This window comes from Ambystoma mexicanum, chromosome 11, assembly GCF_040938575.1.
Source record: "Ambystoma mexicanum isolate Mex_15411 chromosome 11, UKY_AmexF1_1, whole genome shotgun sequence".
In the NCBI taxonomy this organism is placed as follows: Eukaryota; Metazoa; Chordata; class Amphibia; order Caudata; family Ambystomatidae; genus Ambystoma; species Ambystoma mexicanum.
The window spans coordinates 4,221,100-4,247,200 of NC_090934.1; the positions used below are offsets into that span (position 1 = coordinate 4,221,100).

General features: G+C 46.0%; 1 long non-coding RNA gene across 1 annotated transcript; it reads left to right on the forward strand.

Moving 5' to 3' along the window:
• The first annotated feature begins 9,441 nt into the window (after nucleotides 1-9,441).
• On the forward strand, nucleotides 9,442-17,728 carry LOC138504651 (uncharacterized). Its single transcript, XR_011279881.1, has 3 exons — nucleotides 9,442-9,560; nucleotides 12,742-12,917; nucleotides 17,608-17,728. It is a non-coding gene; the product is annotated as an uncharacterized lncRNA (long non-coding RNA).
• Nucleotides 17,729-26,101: the final 8,373 nt, after the last annotated feature.

Below are 26,101 nucleotides of genomic sequence, written 5' to 3' on the forward strand. Positions count from 1 at the left end.
GAGGGAGAGAGGGACTGACACAGGCACAGACAGAGGGAGGGAAGCACAGATAGAGGGAGAGAGAGAGCAACTGACACAGGCACAGACAGAGGGAGGGAAGCACAGATAGAGGGAGGGAGAGAGCGACCGACAGGCACAGACAGAGGGAGGGAAGCACAGATAGAGGGAAGGAGAGAGCGACAGACAAAGGCACAGACAGGGGGGGAAGCACAGATAGAGGGAGGGAGAGAGGGACTGACACAGGCACAGACAGAGGGAGGGAAGCACAGATAGAGGGAGAGAGAAAGAGCGACTGACACAGGCACAGACAGAGGGAGGGAAGCACAGATAGAGGGAGGGAGAGAGCGACTGACACAGGCACAGACAGAGGGAGGGAAGCACAGATAGAGGGAGGGAGAGAGCGACTGACACAGGCACAGACAGAGGGAGGGAAGCACAGATAGAGTGAGGGAGAGAACGACAGACACAGGCACAGACAGGGAGGGAAGCACAGATAGAGGGAGGGAGAGAGGGACTGACACAGGCACAGACAGAGGGAGGGAAGCACAGATAGAGGGAGGGAGAGAGAGACTGACACAGGCACAGACAGAGGGAGGGAAGCACAGATAGAGGGAGGGAGAGAGCGACTGACACAGGCACAGACAGAGGGAGGGAAGCACAGATAGAGGGAGGGAGAGAGCGACTGACACAGGCACAGACAGAGGGAGGGAAGCACAGATAGAGGGAGGGAGAGAAGAACAGACACAGGCATGCACAGATAGAGGGAGGGAGAGAGCGACTGACACAGGCACAGACAGAGGGAGGGAAGCACAGATAGAGGGAGGGAGAGAAGAACAGACACAGGCATGCACAGATGGAGGGAGAGAGCGACTGACACAGGCACAGACAGAGGGAGGGAAGCACAGATAGAGGGAGGGAAAGAGAGACTGACACAGGCACAGACAGAGGGAGGGAAGCACAAATAGAGGGAGGGAGAGAGCGACAGACACAGGCACAGACAGAGGGAGGGAAGCACAGATAGAGGGAGGGAGAGAGCGACTGACACAGGCACAGACAGAGGGAGGGAAGCACAGATAGAGGGAGGGAGAGAGGGACTGACACAGGCACAGACAGAGGGAGGGAAGCACAGATAGAGGGAGGGAGAGAGCGACTGACACAGGCACAGACAGCGGGAGGGAAGCACAGATAGAGTGAGGGAGAGAGGGACTGACACAGGCACAGACGGGGAGGGAAGCACAGATAGAGGGAGGGAGAGAGGGAGTGACACAGGCACAGACAGAGGGAGGGGAGCACAGATAGAGGGAGGGAGAGAGGGACTGACACAGGCACAGACAGAGGGAGGGAAGCACAGATAGAGGGAGGGAGAGAGCGACTGACACAGGCACAGACAGAGGGAGGGAAGCACAGATAGAGGGAGGGAGAGAGCGACTGACACAGGCACAGACAGAGGGAGGGAAGCACAGATAGAGGGAGGGAGAGAGCTACTGACACAGGCACAGACAGAGGCAGGGAAGCACAGATAGAGGGAGGGAGAGAGCGACAAACACAGGCACAGACAGAGGGAGGGAGCGACTGACACAGGCACAGACAGAGGGAGGGAAAGAGCGACCGACAGGCACAGACAGAGGGAGGGAAGCACAGATAGAGGGAGGGAGAGAGCGACTGACACAGGCACAGACAGAGGGAGGGAAGCACAGACAGAGGGAGGGAGAGAGGGACTGACACAGGCACAGACAGAGGGAGGGAAGCACAGATAGAGGGAGGGAGAGAGCGACTGACACAGGCACAGACAGAGGGAGGGAAGCACAGATAGAGGGAGGGAGGGCGGGAGGGAGAGAGGGACTGACACAGGCACAGACAGAGGGAGGGAAGCACAGATAGAGGGATGGAGAGAGCGACTGACACAGGCACAGACAGAGGCAGGGAAGCACAGATAGAGGGAGGGAGAGAGCGACAGACACAGGCACAGACAGAGGGAGGGAAGCACCGATAGAGGGAGGGGGAGAGCGACTGACACAGGCACAGACAGAGGGAGGGAAGCACAGATAGAGGGAGGGAGAGAGAGACTGACACAGGCACAGACAGGCAGGGAAGCACAGATAGAGGGAGGGAGAGAGCGACAGACACAGGCACAGACAGAGGGAGGGAAGCACCGATAGAGGGAGGGGGAGAGCGACTGACACAGGCACAGACAGAGGGAGGGAAGCACAGGTAGAGGGAGGGAGAGAGAGACTGACACAGGCACAGACAGAGGGAGGGAAGCACAGATAGAGGGAGGGGGAGAGCGACTGACACAGGCACAGACAGAGGGAGGGAAGCACAGATAGAGGGAGAGAGAGAGCGACAGACACAGGCACAGACAGAGGGAGGGAAGCACAGATAAAGGGAGGGAGAAAGCGACTGACACAGGCACAGACAGAGGGAGGGAAGCACAGATAGAGGGAGGGAGAGAGCGACTGATACAGGCACAGACAGAGGGAGGGAGAGAACGACAGACACAGGCACAGACAGAGGGAGGGAAGCACAGATAGAGGGAGGGAGAGAGCGACTGGCACAGACAGAGGGAGGGAAGCACAGATAGAGGGAGGGAGAGAGCGACTGACACAGGCACAGACAGAGGGAGGGAGAGAGCGACTGACACAGGCACAGACAGAGGGAGGGAGAGGTCGACTGATACAGGCACAGACAGAGGGAGGGAAGCACAGATAGAGGGAGAGAGAGAGCGACTGACACAGGCACAGACAGAGGGAGGGAAGCACAGATAGAGGGAGGGAGAGAGCGATTGACACAGGCACCGACAGAGGGAGGGAAGCACAGGTAGAGGGAGGGAGAGAGCGACTGACACAGGCAGAGACAGAGGGAGGGAAGCACAGATAGAGGGAGGGAGAGAACGACAGACACAGGCACAGACAGAGTGAGGGAAGCACAGATAGAGGGAGGGAGAGAGCGACTGACACAGGCACAGACAGGGGAGGGAAGCACAGATAGAGGGAGGGAGAGAGCGAAAGACACAGGCACAGACAGAGGGAGGGAAGCACAGATAGAGGGAGGGAGAGAGCGACTGACACAGGCACAGACAGAGGGAGGGAGAGAGCGACTGACACAGGCACAGACAGAGGGAGGGAGAGATCGACTGATACAGGCACAGACAGAGGGAGGGAAGCACAGATAGAGGGAGAGAGAGAGCGACTGACACAGGCACAGACAGAGGGAGGGAAGCACAGATAGAGGGAGGGAGAGAGCGATTGACACAGGCACAGACAGAGGGAGGGAAGCACAGGTAGAGGGAGGGAGAGAGCCACTGACACAGGCACAGACAGAGGGAGGGAAGCACAGATAGAGGGAGGGAGCGACTGACACAGGCACAGACAGAGGGAGGGAAGCACAGATAGAGGGAGGGAGAGAAGAACAGACACAGGCACAGACAGAGGGAGGGAAGCACAGATAAAGGGAGGGAGAGAGCGACTGACACAGGCACAGACAGAGGGAGGGAAGCACAGGTAGAGGGAGGGAGAGAGCGACTAACACAGGCACAGCCAGAGGGAGGGAAGCACAGATAGAGGGTGGGAGAGAGCGACTGACACAGGCACAGACAGAGGGAGGGAAGCACAGATAGAGGGAGGGAGAGAGCGACTGACACAGGCACAGACAGAGGGAGGGAGAGAGCGACTGACACAGGCACAGACAGAGGGAGGGAGAGATCGACTGATACAGGCACAGACAGAGGGAGGGAAGCACAGATAGAGGGAGAGAGAGAGCGACTGACACAGGCACAGACAGAGGGAGGGAAGCACAGATAGAGGGAGGGAGAGAGCGATTGACACAGGCACAGACAGAGGGAGGGAAGCACAGGTAGAGGGAGGGAGAGAGCGACTGACACAGGCAGAGACAGAGGGAGGGAAGCACAGATAGAGGGAGGGAGAGAACGACAGACACAGGCACAGACAGAGTGAGGGAAGCACAGATAGAGGGAGGGAGAGAGCGACTGACACAGGCACAGACAGGGGAGGGAAGCACAGATAGAGGGAGGGAGAGAGCGAAAGACACAGGCACAGACAGAGGGAGGGAAGCACAGATAGAGGGAGGGAGAGAGCGACTGACACAGGCACAGACAGAGGGAGGGAGAGAGCGACTGACACAGGCACAGACAGAGGGAGGGAGAGATCGACTGATACAGGCACAGACAGAGGGAGGGAAGCACAGATAGAGGGAGAGAGAGAGCGACTGACACAGGCACAGACAGAGGGAGGGAAGCACAGATAGAGGGAGGGAGAGAGCGATTGACACAGGCACAGACAGAAGGAGGGAAGCACAGGTAGAGGGAGGGAGAGAGCCACTGACACAGGCACAGACAGAGGGAGGGAAGCACAGATAGAGGGAGGGAGAGAGCGACAGGCACGGACAGAGGGAGGGAAGCACAGATAAAGGGAGGGAGAGAGCGACTGACACAGGCACAGACAGAGGGAGGGAAGCACAGATAGAGGGAGGGAGAGAAGAACAGACACAGGCACAGACAGAGGGAGGGAAGCACAGATAAAGGGAGGGAGAGAGCGACTGACACAGGCACAGACAGAGGGAGGGAAGCACAGGTAGAGGGAGAGAGAGAGCGACTGACACAGGCACAGACAGAGGGAGGGAAGCACAGATAGAGGGAGGGAGAGAGCGATTGACACAGGCACAGACAGAGGGAGGGAAGCACAGGTAGAGGGAGGGAGAGAGCCACTGACACAGGCACAGACAGAGGGAGGGAAGCACAGATAGAGGGAGGGAGCGACTGACACAGGCACAGACAGAGGGAGGGAAGCACAGATAGAGGGAGGGAGAGAAGAACAGACACAGGCACAGACAGAGGGAGGGAAGCACAGATAAAGGGAGGGAGAGAGCGACTGACACAGGCACAGACAGAGGGAGGGAAGCACAGGTAGAGGGAGGGAGAGAGCGACTAACACAGGCACAGCCAGAGGGAGGGAAGCACAGATAGAGGGTGGGAGAGAGCGACTGACACAGGCACAGACAGAGGGAGGGAAGCACAGATAGAGGGAGGGAGAGAGCGACTGACACAGGCACAGACAGAGGGAGTGAGAGAACTACTGACACAGGCGTAGACAGAGGGAGGGAGAGATCGACTGATACAGGCACAGACAGAGGGAGGGAAGCACAGATAGAGGGAGAGAGAGAGCGACTGACACAGGCACAGACAGAGGGAGGGAAGCACAGATAGAGGGAGGGAGAGAGCGATTGACACAGGCACAGACAGAGGGAGGGAAGCACAGGTAGAGGGAGGGAGAGAGCGACTGACACAGGCAGAGACAGAGGGAGGGAAGCACAGATAGAGGGAGGGAGAGAACGACAGACACAGGCACAGACAGAGTGAGGGAAGCACAGATAGAGGGAGGGAGAGAGCGACTGACACAGGCACAGACAGGGGAGGGAAGCACAGATAGAGGGAGGGAGAGAGCGAAAGACACAGGCACAGACAGAGGGAGGGAAGCACAGATAGAGGGAGGGAGAGAGCGACTGACACAGGCACAGACAGAGGGAGGGAGAGAGCGACTGACACAGGCACAGACAGAGGGAGGGAGAGATCGACTGATACAGGCACAGACAGAGGGAGGGAAGCACAGATAGAGGGAGAGAGAGAGCGACTGACACAGGCACAGACAGAGGGAGGGAAGCACAGATAGAGGGAGGGAGAGAGCGATTGACACAGGCACAGACAGAAGGAGGGAAGCACAGGTAGAGGGAGGGAGAGAGCCACTGACACAGGCACAGACAGAGGGAGGGAAGCACAGATAGAGGGAGGGAGAGAGCGACAGGCACAGACAGAGGGAGGGAAGCACAGATAAAGGGAGGGAGAGAGCGACTGACACAGGCACAGACAGAGGGAGGGAAGCACAGATAGAGGGAGGGAGAGAAGAACAGACACAGGCACAGACAGAGGGAGGGAAGCACAGATAAAGGGAGGGAGAGAGCGACTGACACAGGCACAGACAGAGGGAGGGAAGCACAGGTAGAGGGAGGGAGAGAGCGACTGACACAGGCACAGACAGAGGGAGGGAAGCACAGATAAAGGGAGGGAGAGAGCGACTGACACAGGCACAGACAGAGGGAGGGAAGCACAGATAGAGGGAGGGAGAGAGCGACTGACACAGGCACAGACAGAGGGAGGGAAGCACAGATAGAGGGAGGGAGAGAGCGACTGACACAGGCACAGACAGAGGGAGGGAGAGAGCGACTGACACAGGCACAGACAGAGGGAGGGAGAGATCGACTGATACAGGCACAGACAGAGGGAGGGAAGCACAGATAGAGGGAGGGAGAGAGGGACTGACACAGGCACAGACAGAGGGAGGGAAGCACAGATAGAGGGAGGGAGAGAGAGACTGACACAGGCACAGACAGAGGGAGGGAAGCACAGATAGAGGGAGGGAGAGAGCGACTGACACAGGCACAGACAGAGGGAGGGAAGCACAGATAGAGGGAGGGAGAGAGCGACTGACACAGGCACAGACAGAGGGAGGGAAGCACAGATAGAGGGAGGGAGAGAAGAACAGACACAGGCATGCACAGATAGAGGGAGGGAGAGAGCGACTGACACAGGCACAGACAGAGGGAGGGAAGCACAGATAGAGGGAGGGAGAGAAGAACAGACACAGGCATGCACAGATAGAGGGAGGGAGAGAGCGACTGACACAGGCACAGACAGAGGGAGGGAAGCACAGATAGAGGGAGGGAGAGAGAGACTGACACAGGCACAGACAGAGGGAGGGAAGCACAGATAGAGGGAGGGAGAGAGCGACAGACACAGGCACAGACAGAGGGAGGGAAGCACAGATAGAGGGAGGGAGAGAGCGAATGACACAGGCACAGACAGAGGGAGGGAAGCACAGATAGAGGGAGGGAGAGAGGGACTGACACAGGCACAGACAGAGGGAGGGAAGCACAGATAGAGGGAGGGAGAGAGCGACTGACACAGGCACAGACAGCGGGAGGGAAGCACAGATAGAGTGAGGGAGAGAGGGACTGACACAGGCACAGACGGGGAGGGAAGCACAGATAGAGGGAGTGACACAGGCACAGACAGAGGGAGGGAAGCACAGATAGAGGGAGGGAGAGAGCGACAGACACAGGCACAGACAGAGGGAGGGAAGCACAGATAAAGGGAGGGAGAGAGCGACTGACACAGGCACAGACAGAGGGAGGGAAGCACAGATAGAGGGAGTTAGAGAGCGACTGACACAGGCACAGACAGAGGGAGGGAAGCACAGATAGAGGGAGGGAGAGAGCGACTGACACAGGCACAGACAGAGGGAGGGAAGCACAGATAGAGGGAGGGAGAGAGCGACTGACACAGGCACAGACAGAGGGAGGGAAGCACAGATAGAGGGAGGGAGAGAGCGACTGACACAGGCATGCACAGATAGAGGGAGGGAGAGAACGACTGACACAGGCACAGACAGAGGGAGGGAAGCACAGATAGAGGGAGGGAGAGAGCGACAGACACAGGCACAGACAGAGGGAGGGAAGCACAGATAAAGGGAGGGAGAGAGCGACTGACACAGGCACAGACAGAGGGAGGGAAGCACAGATAGAGGGAGGGAGAGAGCGACTGACACAGGCACAGACAGAGGGAGGGAAGCACAGATAGAGGGAGGGAGAGAGCGACTGACACAGGCATGCACAGATAGAGGGAGGGAGAGAAGAACAGACACAGGCATGCACAGATAGACAGTAGGGGTTGGAGCCGAATATGGCATGTGTCATGTGCCAGTGACACGTGCCACTGCATGTCACTACTACAACTGACACGTGCCACTGGCAAGTGACACGTGCTACTGGCAGGTGCCACATGCCAGGCCCCACAAATATCAGATGTACCTCATATTTGTTTGTTTTTCAAATTATAATCCTCTTTTTTAAAAATAAAAACGTGAACCTCCAATTTAAAAAAAAAAAAAATGACAAGTTCCTTGTTGAATTCAATCACAAGACCTCGTGGTGTTGAAACTAGCTCTTTCTCCACTAGACTATCACGCTCGTTGCAGGAATTTATTTTCTCTAACTTAAACTAAGTAACACCTGTCACATGCCAGGCAAAACAAATAGATGTCCCGCGTGTCACTTCCACGGCAAAACAAATAGATGTCCCAATGTCGCTTCGTTTTTAAAATGTAATCCTCTGTTTTCAAAATAAAAATGGGAAGCTCCAATTAATTATAATCCTATTTTAAAAATAAAAATGGAAAGCTCTTAAGGGGATTCGATCACTCACAAGCCTTCCCGATGTCGGGGCTAGCTCCTTAACCACCAGACCAACACATCCCGTGGAAATCAGTTGTTCAGACACTAGTGTGAACTTTCATGTGTTTTAGTGATGGTCCCTTTTCTAGTTTGAGTTGGATTCGTAAACTGCACATGCAATTATGAGTCCTTCAAATTCTTCCTCTAACGTGAACGGTCACATGGTCCAGTGATGGTCCCTTTTCTATTTTGAGTTACATCTTTAAACAAACTGCACGTGCTATTCTGAAAGTTTGCAGGATCGAAACAATTTAATGTAAGTATTTGCATCTTGTGCTTTTCTTGAATAGTACTAAACTTAAAAAACAGTTCAATCCTAAATCTGTTATTGTTTAATGCTTTAAATGTCAATTGTATTGTGTACATTTTTTCAAAAACAGTATGCTAGCAATATTAAAGTGTGTGTTGTACATTAATTCATGCATTTCACACTTGACTGTACGAACTATGATAAGTACAAAACAACCATATCCTACTGATAATATTTATAACTTTTATTTCTGAGTATATGCATGATCATGAAAACATCATTTACAAATGTTGCTAAATATTCATATTTAGTTTAAACAGCCCTTAGATATAACACATTCAAGCTTTCCCCATGAAAGTTTTCAGAGCCTCTCGAAAGGTCATATAATGTGATGTAATTTGTCATTTGTATAGCCCTGCCTTTTCGCAAATGGTGAACGCCCCTGATGGAGCAGAGTCCTAGGTATGAGACATTTGTTCTGATGATTTTAGAATGGTTTTGTGTATTATGGTCAATACAAAGTAGGATAGGGGTAGTCAAGTCCCTACTACCTACCAATATCAAGGTGGCATGTGGATGGGTGCAGTACGATCATCGGTATAGTATGCAGGCGCGGCAGATTCATTATGTGTCCATCCAGACTGAATTTTTGTCGTAAGTGAAAGCTGTATTTTTATGGCAGATATGCTGTGTGTTGTATCTTAAGAGTGTTGTGTGTTGGCAGATGTGTGTGAGTTGGTGGCGTTGCCATCGGTTATTTTCCATGAGCATGGAATGTGATACCTACCCTTGGGTTTCGGCTGTTTTCCTGGTTTCGCAAATGTTGCCTGCATTCTGTCCTGTTTTCTGCTGGACTTTATTTTCTCTGTCGCCTGTTACAATTTATTTGCAGGTTCATTGCTGCCCTGGCTTACCTCAGAGGTGGTTGAATAACTGTTGTGGAGGGCCCCACCAATAAAGTACGCCACACCAAGAAGAAACTTCGAGGAGGTTTAGTTCAAGAGACAGGGTAAGACAAACCCAGCCTGGAAGCCAGACACAAACTCCCTGCAGAGCTTCAACCTCCAACCCCCCACCATTCCACATTCCGAATCACAACAAGTATACATGGGGACCGTAGTTAGGCACCAAGTATTCTAAGAACAAACAGGCCCCTAAAATGAGGCTTACAATAGAAATCAATGTAAAAGAACTATATACGGCATGTTTACATGGAGAGATCCACATAGGTTGGATCCTCTCCTAACACTAACCCAATGTGAATCATGGACTGGTTGCCTGATTGCAAGTTTTTTTTGGGTTGGTAATTGATGAGGTTCTTTTGGAGGTATTCTGGGCCTGTCTTGTGGAGGGCATGGTGGGTGATGCTCATTGTTTTAAAGTGGCTTGTCACCCTATAGAAAGCCAGGGAGGGCACGGTCAGTGGGCGTCATGTGCTCTCTTTGGCCAAGGTCCAGTAGGAGCGTAGCTGCAGTGTTTTGGGGGATGACCAAGGGGTGGTTTGGGGGAAGAGAGCTATCTTCCCGCAAATTATGATATCTGTTTTTCCTGCCTTGAGTAGGAGGTGTTTGCTGGATGTCTGTAGATGAGTAAAAACTGTGTGTAAGATATGGGTTGATGGGAAATGTCACAAGGAAGGATTTGCAGTCTGTGTTCCAGGCTTGTTTTGTGGAGTGTGAAATGAAGAGGTTTGGTTTGTGGAGGATGCAATCCAGCCTGCTCTGCTAGTTCTGTTATGGCTGCTGTGTGTAGCCTGGGGGAATGCCTCGTGTGCGATGGATGAGAAGACATCAGAGAACCAGGTTTCTGTGATGAAAGTGAAGTCTGGACTTTCCGAGGGAATTAAGTTGTATATGATGTGTTTCTTTTTGCCAGCAGATTTTGTGTTAATGAGTATGCATGAAAGTAAGCAGGGGACAAGTGGTCTTTGCCCCGGAGATGTGGGCCAAATAGGGCTTGTGGGGGTGGGTGTGGAGGGCAGGGAAGGGAATACCCTGGTTGTGCCCCAGTAGGGGTGGGTGGGTGCAGAGCAAATAAAGGAGCAGGGTATGAAATTTGTGGAGGATGGATCCATCCTTCTGAAAACAGTGTATCACTTATGTTACAGTTTTCTTTGGAGTGTAAAGGTCGGAAATAGGTTTTGGGCACAGGGCATTTAACTATTTGCTTTTGATTGACATTCTAACATCATCCTTATTGTTATTTGATACAGGGAAACCCCTCTTAGTTTTAGGGACAGATAGGGTTTTTTGTAATTCTTTTGGTAAATATGAGTTTAGGCCAACAAACATGCCACCTTTTTGGCCTGCTTCTACTTCTACTACCTAACAGTTCTTAAATATTTTTGCACTTTTGGTCAGTTAGGATTTCTATCGCACAGAGGAACAGACATCATCAATCAGTATAATGATCTTATTAGCACTTTTCAGGTGACTACACCAAGTAATTATTTCCAAGAACCTACAGTAATCCATTGAGTGAGTGTTTTTTGAAGTCTTCCTAAATATATTAATTCCCACCCAGTGCCTAATTACTCTGTTACCTTTATGTTATTATTTAATGAATATTTCTTTATACGTCTTCCCTAAAATTAAGTGTGCAGTGAAGCAATGATTGATTGCAATTGTTTCCCCAAATGTTGATACATTCATACATACTTTAACCAAAACATGTGAGGGGTGGGATATTATGAAATGATGTTAACCACTGACATTGCTCTGTGCAACTTTCCACACCATATATTAAGCATGTGTTCACTGTTGCAAAAAGGAACCAGCTATATTTACATTTGCTTTGGTCCTACCATTAATGTAAGCGGTGCAGCCTGAATTGCAGACCACCCCTCTGCACAGAAATGTAATCAATCCCACACATGTTTCAGCCCAGATGTGGGTCCAGAACATGGTGTGCCTAGAGACCCATGTAATACCTTGCTGATGACGCAGAATGAGTCTGAAATATGTCTGTGGTTGCTTGTTGTCAATGGATTTTAAAAATGTGTCCTGGATAGACTTCCCCTTTTTTGTGGAGAAATATTTTATTTGTACATGTTTTTCTCCCCTTCTGTAAAGGCTTGGCAAACCGAAGAATGATTGCCTAGAGTGTTTCCTCGAGCAATGCCAGAGGTTACGATTAATTCAAAAACTTTTAGCAATCACTCATTTGCTCTATTTATACATTAAATCCCATAATGTACTTGAAAAGCAATGAAAAGAAAACAGTCTTTTCGTTCGTAAATATAATACACCGCTGTACTAGATGTCCCACGTTGCATTCTGTATGATTTGAAACATGATCACATTTTAACAAAGTGTTTTCTAGGGCTACACATATATTGTGCACTGGCTGAAGTATTCTTAGTAATATTTACTCATAATTTTAACTAGCATTTGTCCACAATGCTAAATGGCTAGGAACGTAGGCAAGTACCAATACGGTACCCTTTTTTTGGGCACATAGTACTACAATTATTTAATTACAAAAACAGGTTTTATGGCACAATCCATTTGGTATTTAAGATTCAAACCTTTTTCCGGGATCTGTGCAGATACAAAGTAGTGTTGCTAGCACGTGACAAAGGAACACCACCAAAAGGAAAAAGGTACTCTCCCTCTTTCTTAGAAAATGCTAATCCCCTCCAAGCAGGTGTTGTGGATGCTACACATGCCTTGCTCCGTTTTTCCTAAATCATCTATTTGTTATACAGAACATATGTGACTAGATTATTTCTGTAGTGCATCTGAAAGAATGGATAGCTTTAAATAACTCATTCCAAATGTGTTGTTAAGATTATAGAGGAAGAGTCACATGGTTTTTCAAGGCTAAGCTTTGAATTTGACACCACGCTTAATTATTTGTCCAAAACAAATTATTAAGGAACGGCTCTCATAGAAGGATAGATGCCACTAAATATCTCATGCTATATTTACTACTTTTGTCTTTCTTTGCATGCCAAAGGCCTAAAACATCATCAATGCCTCCATCAGTCTTCAGAAGGCGGATTGTAGTTAATAAGGCAAGGGTTCTAGTGTGTTCCTTTTAGGCCCTATAGAGGTGCTTTTGCAAAGTTAAAAGGAAATGCTGCATTGGCAATGCACATGAATTATAGGTTTAATTTTATTTAGATTTGTATTCATGGTGTTTTCTTTTTCTTATTTAATTATATTTTAAATATTGCATGTCATTCACAGATCAACAGATAAAAAAAGAAACATGAAGTTTGGATTTTCAGACCAACATGATTTCATCTTCATCTGCAGCAAAAGCGACATCTGCACATTTTGCAAGAAGAAAGTACAATGTACTGAGCAACATCTAATTACTCAACATTGGAAATTAGCAGTGCTCTTTACCAATGGTTCAGAAGGTATAGTATTGCAACAGATTACATTTTCATAACATTTATTGTGGGTCTGTTTTGACATCACACATTATTCACTCTCTGTAATATTTTTTAAAATAAAACAGATCCATCTTTATCCCTCCTCTGATCTGTCTCATTTTCCACCCCCTTGGAGACTAAGGTCTGTAGATTCCACACTTGGTCGCAGTGCGCCATTCCTGAGGCAACCCTTACCATTGTTATCCCATTAGTAACAAAACTCTATAAATAGCATAACACATCAAGGTGTTTTCTTCATTATTGCTGTTTGTGTATTTTTATATCACAATATGCTCTTCTCTATGTCATGAAGTCCAATGGTAAGTCTAGGAGGGTATTGTGAGGTAGCCACAGGTGCCAAGTGACCACTCCTGCTATGGATGCTTAGTATGTAAGAGGTGTGTAGTGTATCTAATGCCCTATCCCACCACTATCCTGCACCCTTAATAGATTCTCCCAATATTGGTATGACAGCAACTTTCTCAGCACCTGTGTCATACAACTGTCCAAAATAGTCATACCATACATGCATAATGGGCCACCCATCTCCCAAAGAGAGTGTTTTAGGACAATCATACCTCTATGCCTGATAGTACTAAACAATGTCGCGCTTTCCGGGTTTTCCCCAAAGCCCTTTTTTTTCTCCAAAACACCTGCTTTATCGTTGTCTCTGGTGGATGTCTGTCTGTTCAATTTGTTCATGTCTTCCATAACCTTTTAGGCTCTCACAGATGTGCATACATCTGTTTGGCCCTCTCAGCGGCATTACCTCTTCGGGAGAATCTTCTCTCCTTTTTCAACCCTGCTCGTCAGCTGATGCACCTTTCATGCGCCGATAGGGGAACCAATCACTGCTGCGGTCTGGACTCCGTTTTTGTAACGGGCCCCAGGGCCACCACGACTTCTGTGTGGATGCCGCACCGAGCGGGCCTTTGCTTTAGCATCTCCGTCTCACTCTCTCTACTTTGGCCTAATTTCCATTCAGGACGCCAGTCTTCTAGTATCTTGCTAGTGATCATCTCACGTCCCGCGCTAACGCCGGGTCCGCATCTAGTTTGGCTCTGCCCCTCCATGACATCCTCTCGTCGTAGGATTACCTCTGCATAGGATTCTCTCTCTCTCTCTTTTGAGTTATGTACTGTGAAGAACTCATGGTGACAACAATTAAGACAGAACACAAGTGATCACAGTTGAAGGGTGTTTATTGAACAATGAAAGTGGTGTGATGGTGTGAAAAACACCTAATCTAAACATAAATCTAAGATGGGAACAAGTGTCGACCATCAAATGACAAATAACACAGTCCTAGTGGTGTTGTGTCAAATCAAAGTGGCCTATACTAAGAAACCTATTGCCAAACCTCACAACTAATACCAAAAGGGTGTGTGAGATAGTTCTCATCAAAAGAAACAAGTGTTCTCAAAATGATACATCAGTATGCGGTGGCTTGCGTCTCCCTTTCCCATGTTTTAGACAGGGAATAAGATGGCAGCTTGCAGTACAGTACATTCTCGGGATTCTCTGTCATGAGATGAAAGTTCCAATGGCTGTTCTCAGGACTGTCGATTTCCAAGTATCGTTTCATTTGAAAGTCTAATGCCTTCAGGGTTTGATGTATTCAAACAACAAAAACAAAACTTCCTTTAACAAATAAAAGTTTGTTTAACAAATAAAAGTGTGTTCTCAATATACACTGGGTGATGGGCTCACCCCTGGGTCCCCCTCTTGTGGGCTGGCCCTTCTCAATTGTAATCCGAGATTCAGATACGGTGGCAACTTCACCCCTTTGTCTGCCTCTTCTGGGCTGACCCATTCACAATTGTATTTCTTTGTATCTCTTATTCTTTTCTCATTAAACTTTGGATGATAGCTTCACTCCTTGGATCTCCCTCGTTCGGGCTCGGGCATCTCTCAACTTCCATTGCTGACTTTAGCTTCACCCCGGATCTCTCTCGTCCAGGCTCGGACTCTTCTTAGTTTCTTAATCTTTGTCAAACAGTTCAGTGGACCTCCTTTTTTTTGGGTTCACTTTAACACTCTGTTTCTCGGGACTTTTAGACTTTGTCCCCCTCCTCCGGCATCCCCCCTCCGTGTTCATTATTGCCTTTTCAAAACTTTCTACTGGTTTGAAATGTTTGCAGGATTCACGTTCCTTTCCTTCATTCACAATTCGGGACTCACTTCCCTTACTTTTAGCCAACTTACGAATCAAAGTCTTTCGATTATACGGGGCTTTTGCTCAACCCTCACGTATGACCACTTTCTTTTTGTGGCCTTCCTATGGCCTTCTGGTTTCTGTAGCTCTATTCTAGCGGGGAGTAAACAGCACTTCTCGAGTTAGCACCCACATGGTGCTGGTTTCCCTCTTCAGCTGGTCTCCCCTTAACCACCTTTTACAGTTCAATCACAATTCAATTTAATATGCTTAAACTTGCCACTTGTCGCTTTTCACTCAACACAGCCAGGTGCTTATCGATTCTCCCCTCGACTCACCAGCTGTGTTGCACCGCTTGGTTTCGGCTTTCATTGAGTCAAGGACGGTACCACAGGCGCGGGAGCTTCCCTTGCTCCTGGTTATCGCCATAAGTTTGCCCTGTGTACCGTTCACATCTGTTTCAGGACAAGTCAGTGAAGGTTCTGTGGGTCTGGAACGAAAAGTGCAAGTTTACCTTCTGCCTCGCCACCCTCTCGCTTTCTGCCACCTTTCTCCTTGGTTTGAACATCCATGTGTTAGCCGTCTCGTCGTGATGTTGCTAGGCTTGTCTTTCTCGCCTTGCTTGTACTGCACTCTTCTGCTCCACCTTTCATCCCTGTTGGTAAAAGGAAGGGCCATCAGGTGTGTGTGGTTCAAGTTAATCTCCTGACTTTGCCTGACCCTCTGGTTGGGACCTGCCAGGTACACAGGTTTAACATTACAAGTCTGTTGTATGTCACACTGGGATGAAAGGTTCAGAGTGGAAAAGGAGGGTGGTATAGTACCTGCGTGTCCTACGGGGTATGATAGGGAAGGTTTGCAAATTGGACAAAAATGACCCGGATATAGAACAGCACATAGGAAATTGTGGGAATGATAGTACTCTGTTCCAGGAGATTGGGATTTTCCGGAAACAATAATCAGAAGGACGGGATTGGCTGGGCTGGGGAAATGAACAAAGGGGATTGTGGGAATCGTAGTGTTTTGTCAATGCAGTATACTGGGGTTTCGGGAAATAATAATTAGAGGAATGTGAAGGAAAATGATGGGGAGCATTTGAATAGGGAACAGGAAAGCAAGGATTCCTAGAAATATTGTTTCTGAATACAACAGGGTTTGTAATATATTCAACAGAGGTGGAGGGGATGATGGATTCTCGAAAGGTAATTTTATCGGGTGGAAGGTAGGTCAATTTACTACAGCCCATAAAAGCCTCGGGGACCTTGTGGTCCTCGTCCCTTTCTCCGGTATAATACCGCATCTCACCTGGGGCATTTCCCAGAGTATAACCCTGGGATCCCCTACCCAGATGACCCTCCCCCACTGGTCGACCCCCAGGAACTTATCCAGCAGCGATGGCCGTGTCCTGGCCACCTGAATAAGGGATTCCCGGGGTCTAACTGGGAGAATACCCAGGGATTCTCACAGTATGTCATGACAATCAAAAGGGGATTGTTGCTACTCTTTAACTGTTTAGTGCAGCATTACCTGAAGCCAAAGCGATTGAAGAAAGGTAACTATTTGTAGAGTCCAAAACAGAAGTAACAACAGTCTTCCCAATTCACATGTAGGCACACATTGTACTCTGTGCAGGGAATTGCTTACATGAATGTGTGTGCTTGTCCCCAAAAGGGGAGTCACTCTTAGTGTGGTCGCAATTTCCCTGCCTCCTAAAGTGGGTCTTGCTTAGTCTGCTTACATCACTAGCTTTAAAGGTGGTGGCTCCCCTCTGCAGAAAATGGACGAATAGTCCACATTCATCACAGCAGGTGCTCTCTTTGCTTTTGTCGTGTGTGTGTGTGTGTATTTACATGTTGTACATGCTGTGTACAGTTACAATGGTACACATCTGTTGTATGCCTACCTGATTGATCCTGTTTCCATAGTCATTGATGAATGACTCCTTTCTGTATGCACTCACATGTTGTGCCTGCATTGAGTAGACACTTTTGGCTGCATGCCATACATGCTTTCTTTTTTGTCATGGGCTTGTCAAATGCATTTGTCGCACAAGTATCACAACCCCTCTGTAAGCCAGTCAACCGCTCCATTTCAATAATTGGCTGCACCTTTTCCTCCTCTGCTGTCCAGATGGTAGCTGTTTCCCATTTGTCAGAGTTCAGTGCCTCTTGGTCCTTTTAAATCTGCTAGCCCCTTTTACGCTTCATATTTGTCCACTGCTTGTGTAGGTGTATCCTGTCTCGTGTCATGGTGCTACCGCTTTAACAGCTGCGCGATATTGATCATACACAACCACATCCAGTATTGTGTATTAAAAGACTAAATCCCCCTTCCATTTTTTCGAGAGTTACAGAAGGACTGTGGCACCAATGAGTATCAACAAGTACTGAAACCATTATACCTATTCCTCTTTTTTTTCCAAATCACATCATTGAAAAGCAATTTTTTATTTTAATCAACTATGTCTCGCTGTGTTTATGTTGTTTTCGTAATGCACATGTATTATTTTAAATTCTACAGATGGATACATAATTCCTTGCAATTGTCCACAATTACAACTACAGACAAAAAATCGAAACCATTGGCACTGTCCTATTTGCTTTATCCTAATAACCCGCTCATTCAACTTTAGAAACCACTTGCGAACAAAACATGGTAAGTTTTTTTTAATATATACTAAGCATAATTGATTAAATAAAAAATACTGCTTCATTTATTACATTACATTCTATCAAATAGATTCAACAAATGTAATCAGCTGTTATTGTTCAAGTGTAAAACTCACTTTATTACATGTTTTTTTCTGCTAACAATATCAATATGTTATCTCAAATTGCAATAAGTTCCATATTATACTGCATCTGCATTTGGCAAAGTCATTGATGACAAGTGAGAAAGCAGTTTTTGCATCCGCAAATATATGTCCCTTTCTTGAAAGGAGCAAAATGCACCTCGCTCAATTTGCTACTGATTCACCGAAAGGTTCTATTTATTTTATTTTATTTTATTGTTTTAAAGCGCTGACCTACCCTGAGTGCAGGGCAGAGCTGTACAGAGTGTGGGTAGCCGGCATTTGGGCTGCCACTTTGTAATAGTAGCTCTTAAGTCTGAGGTCTGTGCGTCGTTATATGCATCCATTGGGATTAGTCCTTGTTCAGGTGTCGTTGAAAGAGCCATCTTTTGATAGATTTGCGAAATTGTAGAATTGTGTAGTCATTCAGAGCTGACACCTGGATCAAGTTACAGAGTGTGGGTGCATGACAAGGGAAGGATTGTTTGCTGGTCATCTGTGCACAAGTTGTGATTCAACCTGGTTGGTTGATTTTCTGCATGAGAAGGGTGTGCAACCAGATATGTGGTGCTTAGCCTCGAGTTATGCTGGTGTGCTACTCATGACTGCTTTGTACATGATATATGTAGTCTTCAACAGTATGCTGGCTTGTAGTGTAAGCCAATGTAGTTCGCATAGGATGGGGGTAATTCGGTCAAATTTCCATGCTCCTGCAATGCAATCCATCATGTTTTATAATTCCAAAATAGAGGCTAAAAGAATGCAGAAAGAATTAGCATTCCCCACTTTGCATGTGTAAAATGTGAGCATCCGTTTGTGTTTGGCAAAGGTGAAAACATATTCACCCAAACAATGCCAAACCTGTTCACTTAGCTAATACAAGTCAAACTTTTAACAGATGCAATCGTGCTTCATCAATATTTCTTTGTTTAAAATCTTTTTTCCTTAAATGGGTTATGTTTTACACCACTTTCAGGGACTAATTAGCTATTAGAATTCTTGAATTATTTTATTACATACTGGTTTCCATTTTTATATAAGCGTTTTTTAAATCAGGGCATGAAAGCAGGGCATCAAAGCAATTCTTAATGTTTTTATGCTTTAATTTACTGGCCTGGCCCCAGTATGGACAAAAAGCATTGAACACAATTAATATCACCTCTGTGCTTTCTCTCATCTCGCGAAAGTACACTTTGTTTTCCTACATAACACAATTTCATGCATGTGCTTAACCAATGGATTTCTATGGCATCCTTTTCCATTTAGCACCTGCTCATAGCAGGTAGATTCCATAAGAATACATTGTAAATGGTGCCTGCAAAGTGTAATTGCAGGCAGCATTTACATGTCCTTCAAAACTGAGCACATTACATGGTCACATGCTTTAATTATTACCTTTGGACTGTGCCTTGAAAAAGTAAATGTTTGCATGCAGGGCACCCAACACTGTTTAAGTGCTAATCTTGCCATCCCATCCAGTACAATTACCATTTAATTTAAAATCACCACCACTGTGTTTTCATTACTCAGAAATGTGCCTGTGAATTGACTTAATTTTTATTTAATCAGAGGTTTGTGGATATAACTTGTGACACACCCACATTTTTTGTTTGCCTATATGACTCCTGGTGAATAGCAATGCACCTTCAAATTGTTCTTTGCAGCAGACGAATTGTGACCGAATGGTAGTTTTCGGATACATGCTATACATTGTTTGTTCACGCCACATATTTAAATGTAACACAAATTCATATCATAATTAAGGATTGCAAATCGTATGTCCGTGGTTTTGTTTCTCCCCAGCAATCAGAAACTTTACAATTGACTCAATTAAATATTGCTTAAAATGTGACTATTACATTTCATCATCCACTTGCCCAACCCTTTTTCTTGTCATTGCTTTTCATTATTTATTTGGCTATTCAAATCATATTGCTTCTGCAAAGTTTAGCAACCACCTTTGCATGAACTAGATGTAAACCCATCACATTTAAGTTTGAAGCCTGTCACAGATGGCTTTAAGAACTGTGAAGGTGGTGACTCCATCGGATGAGAGACCGTATTCTCCACTTCCCACTGATGAAGATCTTATAATACCCAAGTTTGTGATGGTTTGTTGCCACTCCACAAATCCTCCTTATTGTAGAACCCAGAAACCCCATTCCTTTAAGTCACTCTAGACCAGTGGTCTTCAAACTCTTTGTGCCAAGGCCCCCCCAAGCAAACAATAAATTGTTCGAGACCCCCCCTGCCCCGCCCATCTGTGTTGGTGTTAAGTTTTTTATAGAGATAGCTGCGAAATGTGTGATGTCCATACACGAGCACACTGGATTGTTTTGTATATGAGACTCTGACGAGCATGCCAATCAAAGATGTTGCCTCACATTGTAAATCCACTAAGCCAGTGGTCTTCAAACATTTTTGACCTGCTCCCCCCGACCCCCTGAGCAGCCAGGCCTTTGCCACTCATCCCTTTAAGACAAAGCAGGAGGAGTGTTACTGCAGAGCCGGCAGTTCCAGTACGCTCAGGTGCCCCTGTGTGGTTGCCGAAAAAGCTGTCTCAACACCAGCAACATGAAAAAAGAGCAAATTATGAGCACCAACACGTCAGGTGTGTTTCCTGAAGCTGCAGTACAGCTGACATTACATACCCACCCAAAATCAGGAAACTATGTCTCCCAAGTTCCCTATATCAAACCAGCACACATTGCTTCTCTTAACAAACAGAGAGAAGGGAAGGCAGTGTTACAGTATGTTATGCACAAGCAGCTCCACACAAGGCAATCCCAAGTCTTCCACCAGGGCTGTAAGACATTCCCATAGACAGAGCTTGTCAGGCAATCCGCATCCCATCTACCACACATCAATCCCATAACATCAAAAAGTGCCTATCCAAGGTCTATTAAAAATACACATGTTCAGTCTGTAGCTTTTGGATGCCAGGTGTAGATATCATTCAGTGTCACAAAATTGTAGGAAATAATGATTTCAAAACGTTTTCTTAATATTATCTGAATGTAAAAATATGTAACACTTTGTTTTACAGGTTACACATTCAGAGAAAATCATTCCAAACAAGGCAAGGTTTAATTTAAATTAGCATCTTACATTTCATTGTTTTACTGTAATGCTTAAAACTGTCTAAAAATGGTTACTTTTGACCTAATGAACATTTCTACAATATAAGAATGTCAAACCTTGTACTTAAATTGGCTACCATATGTACATTTACCCATTATCCTGTTATGTTTAAGTTTATGTTTTTTCATCATTTATAAATATGCCTTAGTATCTTGTGGAATTAACTTAGCCCAATTCATCAGCAATAACAGGCTTCCAATAACCATTATTCCTATTTTAATTCCAGTGGATCACATACACTCGTCACATGAATCAGGGAAACAGGAAGATACCCCTATTGAAACAAATCGGCGGGAACAATCTTCGAAAACAATACAGTGTGAGCATTGTGATACTCAATTTTCCATGCAGTCTTCACTGAGACGACACCAGCAGCAAACCCATGGTATTATCTCAGATCCTGTTCACTGTGTGGATTACAAAAATGGAATATATTTTTTGCCGCGTGCTAAAAGTGGACAAAGAGCACCAATACACATACAAAAAACATCTGGCAAACAACTTCTGGCTTGTGAAATTTCTGAATGTAGGGAATTTATGGCAATGGCTTGCCGCAGTGGACATCCAGCATTAGAGTGCAAACATTTGGAAATGGCAAAAAAAGCAGACCCATTTCAGTTCCCTAATGAACTGCAGGTAAACTCATTAAAAGAAATGAAGAACAAAAACCTTATTTCCTCAACAAGAGAAAAAGAATGCCAGGAAATAGTTTCAGCTGCGAGTGATGCAGGGGTTTGTGTTGTGTACCCAGCTTTTTATAAAGATCAAGGGTTTTCAGCTCGATTTGTATATTTCTCTGTGTACACTGGCAAGCAAGACTACTGGTGCATTTTCAAAAGAACCCGTGTCACATTTGATACGAAAACCGGAAATTGGCACTGTCAGTGTAAAGGCAGCCGTAAGGTTTCTACCTGCGTTCACAGATACCTTTCAATGTGGTGGCTTTTCCAGGAACATCCAAAGTTACTGGAAGGTAAAGACCATGAAAATATCAACAACAATATTCCTGGTATTGACAGTGATGATGATCCCTCAGATGATAAAGATGATCTAAATACTGTCGATTCATTGTTGGAAGGCAGTGAATACCCACCAAACAGTATGCACGTAAAGAAAATGGTTGAATATTTACATATAAAAAAAAGAATTCCAGAAGAACTCCCTCAGAATTTGACTTTGGAAGACAAAAAACCACCATTAAAGTTTGTTCCACTGGAAACACATTGTCCATACTGTCCAGGACCGACAGCGCCTTTACTTCTTCAGCCAAAACTCATTACAAAAAATGCAACTGTGTATGCAATGTTTAAGATCCATAAAGGTAATTTCAAAATAATTATATTTAAAATATTATCTCCTCTCTGTATGAATGTATATCTATGTATGTATGTATGTATGTGACACATTGGCATAGTATGGGTACATGGTTGTAATTACCTGCTCCATGTCTAGCTTCAGAAACTTATTTCAGAAATGATTTGACCAGCCACTTATCATGTTTCCTAAACTGCAAAAAACGATGATGCCTTCCCGATCATAGATGGGCGGCTGTCCCAAACACTGAGCTAATAATAGCCAAAAAAGTATTCTTTCTTCTCCCCTTTAATTTGTTGATCTCTCCATTATGTGTCTTTGGTAATTGTGAAATACCTCCAATTTCACAATTTCTTCTGCTAGTCAAGGCAGCACATAAGTTCCAACAGGTTTTATCCCATCTAAGCTTTCTTGATTATGTTACAAGTTTTTATTGGTAACCAGTGTAAGTTTCTAAATGTAGGGCCATTTTATTCACATGTTTTGGTGCCATTGATTAGTCTAGGTGCAATTCTATGTATCTGTTTGAGTGGTGCAAGGATTGTACTGTGAATGCCCACGGTGTGTGCTTATCCACATTCAAATGTGATATTGACAATCATTGTACACCTGTCATTATCTTCAGGGGTTGTTGCAATGGATTTATTTTGCATGGCAACATTAGTACTGAACTGATATTACTCGTCTTTTATGAGGTCACGTTGCTCATGTGTTGCCAACTTGGTCCCCTTCTCTCTGCCACCTCTCTCTTTACCTGCGGCGTTCCCCAGGACTCTATCCTCTCACCCTCGTTTTTTAACCTCTACTTGGCCCCTTTGGCCCACCTCATCTCTACCTTTTCCTCTAACTTTCAGTGTTATGTGGATGACACTCAGCTTTCCTTCAGGCTCCCCTCAGCCTCCTCTCATCTATCGCTCATTCCTGATTGTCTATCCGCGATTCAGGTTTGGTGCGCCTCCAATGATCTGTGCCTTAATACCAGTAAGCCGGACATCCTTCTCATTGGGACCCCTGCTCCCGCTTTCCCTCTCTCACTCTGGCTGCCCTCCTTGGGCCCTCTTCCTTCGCTTTCCTGTGAGTCTAAAAACCTTGGTGTCTTCTTCGACTCCACTCTCTTTTTCTCTGCTCACATCTCGGACGTCGCCAAGAAGTCCCATTATCAGCAAATCCTCCTCAAAGGGACTCTTCCCTTTCTCACTTTGCCTCAGAGGATCACTGTCTTCAGAGCCCTAGTTCTCTCTAGGCTGGACTACTGCAACAGCCTCTGTCTCAATCTGCATTCCTCTACTCTCCGCCCTCTTCAACTCATCCAGAACAGGACTGCGAGACTTATCCTTTGCCTCAAGTCCTGGCACCATATCTCTCAAGCCATGAAATATCTCCACTGGCTCCCAGTGGCTGCACGGATCAAGTTCAAGGCCCTTTGCATTGTCTACAAAGCTTTCTGGGGCCGGGGCCCGCACTACATCCAACGCTCTCTTCCAAAATACCTTCCTCAGCTACCTCCAACTCTCTAAGGGTTAGACACTACTCCAGGCAGAGAGTGGGGGGTAGATCTCTCTCTTCTGCCGTTGCCTCCCTCTGCAATGGCCTCCGTGCCATCTCAAACTTGTGCTGGACCCCTAAAGTTCCAGAAGCAGCTTAAAACCTTCCTCTTCTCTGCTTTCTCTCCCTCTCTCCCCTGCTGACATACCGGTCTGCTGTACTGACTGGTTGCTTGGCCACCATCAGTGTCTCACTAGGTACCAGGCTCTCTCTTGATATGTCACCCTTGCACTGCCACCGGGCCTTCCATGCTCTTAGGGGCTGTAACTGTAACCCTACAGTCCCTTGTTCTCCCTGCACTACCCAGAGCCGTGCTGCCCTGGCTGCACTGACACAGAGCATTGCTGCCCTGTTTTCCCCTCCCCTCTCCCTTGCACTCCCCCCTCCCTTTACCCTTAAACTTCTAATTCTCGCACTTGCACAATCTGAATGACACAAGGCCTAGTATGATCGTTGTCTTGTCCTCCCTCTGTGTTCCCTCCCTTGTCTTGTTGCGCATAGAAACACTTGTGTACAGGCGCATTATAAATGACTTATATCATATGATATCATGCGGTTGCATATCATATGGTTATTTTAATAACCTTTAACAGTAAGGCAAAGGTGAGCATTGTTTGATTTTTGTTGTACATTTTGGTTCTACATTCAGATTTTTGAGAAGAAAGCTATTAAGCATGTTTTTATGAATGTGGAGAAGGTCCTTTATGATAGTGGTGCATTGATGATGTAGCGGAGGCCATCAGCAGTTCACCTTGATTGGTTTGCTGACTGTGGATTGGAGAACATCATGCACACATGTGGTGGGCACAAAGGATTTACAGATGGCGCAAAGCTTCTTGGATGAGATGGGTTTTAATTTTGAGCAATGCTTTACATTACATTTTGTATTTGGTTTTGATGGTTCTTTAGAAAGTGCAGTCTCTTCAATCAGTTCCCTAATTTTGGGGATTTTGGCAATAACAAAAACTTTCATGGCGTTGCCTTTCTTCACTCATTGTGTCATTTGTTGTTCAGGTAGAGGATTGTTGCTCCATTGCATTGCTTTAAATGCAGCTCTGATTTTTCAGGCTGCCTCTTTCATTTGTAAGTGTAATGTAAGGAGGTAGCTGACTTTTATTGAGGTGACTGATTAGGTGCTATATTTTGAGCTCATTGGAGTGCGACTTGTTTCTTCAACAGACCTCTCCCTGGCAGATGGAGTGCTTGCTGTCTTTGACATAATGGGAATGACATGGGAAAGATGGTTAAATCCTTACTCTGCTTCATCAGTCTATTCTCCGTACAATACAGGATAAAAATAATTTTAGATTCAATATTAACATCAAGACAAAATTCTAACTATGATTTGTGAAATACGAATTAATTTGTATTCTCCAACTTTTAGCACCCCACAGTGTACTTGTAATATTTGTGTTAAACTGTATACCAAGAATTTCATTAAGATTTCTGTCATTTAACTAGGTATTCATGTTTATGTGAAGATTTGCCCAATTTGCTGTACTCCAGTACGATTCCAGGAATATACTACAGGCTTCCACAATTTTAATGACAGGGTATTTTTGACAATTCCTCTGTGCATTCTTTTAACCACTTCATTTCAGGTTTGTTATTTTAATTCTCATAACGTTTTCAAAAGATATATGTATCACGAAGAATTATTTGTAGAAACCAGTTTAAGTTATTTATCAGGACATTGAGCAAGAGGAGCAAAATCTAGCTTTCATATTGTATGAAACTAGCCATCTAGCGACATGTCCTGTATTCATATATGCACCAACTGAATGTACTTTTCAGTAGTTTACTATATTTTTTTGGACGCTTCTAAATTGATTTTTATTAATTTATTAATTGTTTTATATTTTTTAAGTCGGAAAATGTAGTTCAGACTCTCGCATGCACCGTATGTCTGTTTGAGTAATTGTGTATTTTCAACACATATTCAGGTGCATTTCTTTAAGTTAGCAAGTGTAATGGATACCTAGTGTTTGCTGTATATTGTGTCCTGAATTACAAGCTAGTAGTTTATTTGTGTCATCCTTGTCAATTGGGTGACAATGATGGTACATTGTCTGTCAACAACGATTTAATGCCAGGAGCACACACTCAAAGACTAAAAGAACAATTGCAAAATCTTTTTTTTAAACCACAACTTGCTAGTCATACTAACTTAAAACACTTAAAAGTAAGCAACCTGGTAGTAGCATTTAAGCACTTTATTTCTTC